At 41.2% G+C, this 3,240-nt stretch overlaps 1 non-coding gene across 1 annotated transcript; it reads right to left on the bottom strand.

Annotated features, from left to right (window-relative positions):
• Positions 1-848: 848 nt before the first annotated feature.
• LOC143379775 (U6 spliceosomal RNA) lies at positions 849-951 on the bottom strand. The gene has a single exon (XR_013088553.1). It is a non-coding gene; the product is annotated as a U6 spliceosomal RNA (small nuclear RNA).
• Positions 952-3,240: the final 2,289 nt, after the last annotated feature.

The following is a 3,240-nucleotide window of genomic DNA, read 5'->3' as shown; positions in this document are numbered from 1 at the left end:
TTCCTACTCCAGAGTCATAAAGATGTTCTGTTTTCCTCTAAAAGCTTTTATGGATTTACCTTTCATATTTAGAACTACAATCCATCTATAATCAATTTTGAGTATGGTATAAGGTATATGCAAAGATACATTTTCTCTTACAAATATTCAGTTCACCCAATATAATCCGTTGGATAAACCATCCTTTTCTAACTTGCCCTGCAGCACCGCCATGGTCATAAACCAAATGATAAAGTATATGAAATTACTATGTGACGTCATGTAGAGATCACCTTGATGAGGAGGTAGATTCAAAGTGCACTTCAAGGCAAGCCATTTCAGATACCAAGCAGTCTGAGTTTTATTTAATCAATGAAAACACAAAGTGAGAAGCAAAAGGAAAGAAAAAAAGGAATGAATTAAAAATTTTTTCTTTCACTTTTTTATTACTGCATTAGAGTTATACATAACACTGGAATTAATTTTGACATTTATACAGGCTTTGAATATAATTTGCTCCAATTCTGTCCCCAGCGCTTTGCCTTTTCCTCCCCTCCTCTCTCCCCTGTTCCCTTTCCTCTGCTGGTCTTTCTTCTATTTTCTCATAGTTCTTTTTAAATTAGAACTTTTTAAATGTATACCTCTGCTTTATAGATATACATAAAGTGAAGTTCACTGTGGTATATTCATACACACTCAACAATAGTTTGGTGGATATCATTCCAGTGTTCCTCCCTTTTCTCACTGCTCCTCCCTGCTCCTCACCCCACTCTTCCTCCACTCCCCTAATATTTCTTCCATTTTCATGGGATGCCCCACCACTACTTTTTTTCCCTTATTTTGGTCTAGCTTCCGCACATGAGAGAAAAAAAACTGCGGAACACTTGGTGAATTTGCAAGTTATCCTTGCACAGGGACCATGCCCATCTTCTCTGTATTGTTTCAATTCTGGTATATGTGCTGCCAAGGCAAGAGTGCGAATAAAAGTTGACAAGGAAGAGATTGGAAAGTGGATGAGTGGTGCTATGGATACCCACACTATCACAGTCCTGATCCGGCTCTCATATAGCTTCCTCTCTGTTTCTCTCCCGCTCCTGGACCTTTCCTTCCTGCTGAGAGCCACGGACGAGTCTGTATGGCCCCTGGCATTTTGCCAACAGTATTGATTGACAGGCAAGGCATTACTATCCGCCTCTGCCGCTACTTTTAAGTTCTTGCACTATTTTGGAGTTCTTGAGGGGATTTCCGGGATTCCCGGAGAGTTCCCATTGGTTGGGGAAGTGTAGGAGGAGGGATTTCCAGGAGAGATATATCCGGCTAGGGGTTCCTGGACGAGCTGCCCAGCATTCGGGAGAATTCCCCAGGAGCATGTGTGAGGTTTTTTTCTTGCAGTTCAAAAATAAAGTTTGTTCCTGCTTCAGTGGCTCATGATTTGTGCCCAGCCAGACTGCGGCATTTGGCGGCCTGTACGGGGAACGCCTGAAGCTTCGGGGTAAGTGAAATTGCTTGCCCCTAAGGGAAGGCGAGAGAATGGGTGAAACATTGGGCTAATGAATGCCATTCTCAAACCACCATAGAGGGTACTCCATTATCAAAAAATGGACAAGGACCAGGTGTTTACCCATGATATCGTGGAGAAAGGCATCGGGCTCCATTGCCAAAAAAGGGACAGGGGGGGCCAATGCTCTGGGGCCCACGACCACAAATATACGGGGCGCTGGAGGAACCCAGAAACACCATGGAGAAACCCAGCAACACCATCAGGGTAGTGCCCAGGACACATTATCCATCAGATATCTCATCAGACAAACCAGAGGGAGCGCAGGGTTGGACATCTGTGCCTCCGCCAGAGCAGTACTAACTCCAGAGATGGGAGTTCAAATCATTCCCACAGGAGTAAAAGGACCTCTTCCCCAAGTAACAGTAGGCTTATTGTTAGGACGCAGTTCTTCTACGCTAAAAGGACTTATGATAAGTCCCGGGGTAATTGATCCCGATTATGAAGGTGAAATAAAAATTATAGCTAGTTCTCCAAAGGGTATATCAGTAATTTCACCAGGAGATAGAATAGCACAGTTATTAATAATACCCAGCCTACATGATAAATTTTCCAGTAGTAGTATAGAAAGAGGTTCCAGGGGATTAGGTTCCACAGGTGTAGATTGGGCTATGCTGTCTTTGAATTTAGATTCTCGCCCAATGCTAAAACTAAATATTCAAGGACATGAATTTAATGGGCTACTGGATACAGGTGCAGACCTTAGCATCATATCTCATCAAGAATGGCCAAAACATTGGCCATTACAACAAGCCACTCAAACACTTTGAGGCCTAGGAGTGGCAACTAATCCCCATAGAAGTGCATTGGTATTAAATTGGAAGGATCCTGAAGGATGCGAAGGAACTATACAGCCATATGTATTGGATCATCTTCCTATAAATTTATGGGGATGAGATGTCCTAGATCAATTAGGTTTGACATTAACAAATAACATCAAGCCAAATGCACCCACTATTAGGGCTAGACAAGGTTTCAGAAAAGAAAAAAGGTTAGGAGAAAAAGGTATAGCAGCACCAATTCAAAGAGATCAAGGAATAAATAGACATGGACTGGGTTTTCAGAAGGGGTCACTGAGGCAATAAAAATTACTTGGAAATCAGAAAGACCAGTATGGGTTCCTCAGTGGCCCCTGACTAAAGAAAAGATACAAGCAGCCCATGACCTGGTCAAGCAACAATTAGCGGAGGGACATATACAACCTTCCGTATCTCCCTATAATACTCCCATTTTTGTCATTAAAAAGAAATCTGGTAAATGGAGATTATTGCAAGATTTAAAGAGCCATTAATAATGAGATGGTTATTATGGGACCTGCTCAATCGGGGATTCCTCAATTGTCTGCTTTGCCAAAAACCTGGTACGTTTTAGCTATAGATATTAAAGATTGTTTTTTTTTTTTCAATTCCAATTCATCCTGAGGATAGTCCACATTTTGCATTTACTATCCCTGCACTGAATCATGAAGGTCCTGATCAGAGATATGAATGGAAAGTATTCCCTCAAGGGATGGCTAACAGCCCAACTATGTGTCAAATTTATGTTAACAAAGCAATCCAGCCACTTAGAAATCAAAATCCTGAACTACAAATATTTCACTATATGGATGATGTATTGTTAGCACACAAAGATAAAAACACATTGCTAGAATGTTATGCCACACTTACAAACTTATTAAAAAATTATAATCTAGAGATAGCAAT

This window comes from Callospermophilus lateralis, chromosome 13 (genome assembly GCF_048772815.1).
Source record: "Callospermophilus lateralis isolate mCalLat2 chromosome 13, mCalLat2.hap1, whole genome shotgun sequence".
Lineage (NCBI taxonomy): Eukaryota > Metazoa > Chordata > Mammalia > Rodentia > Sciuridae > Callospermophilus > Callospermophilus lateralis.
The sequence above is the reverse complement of the archived record's forward strand: the minus strand, read 5'-3'. Positions and strand labels throughout refer to the sequence as shown.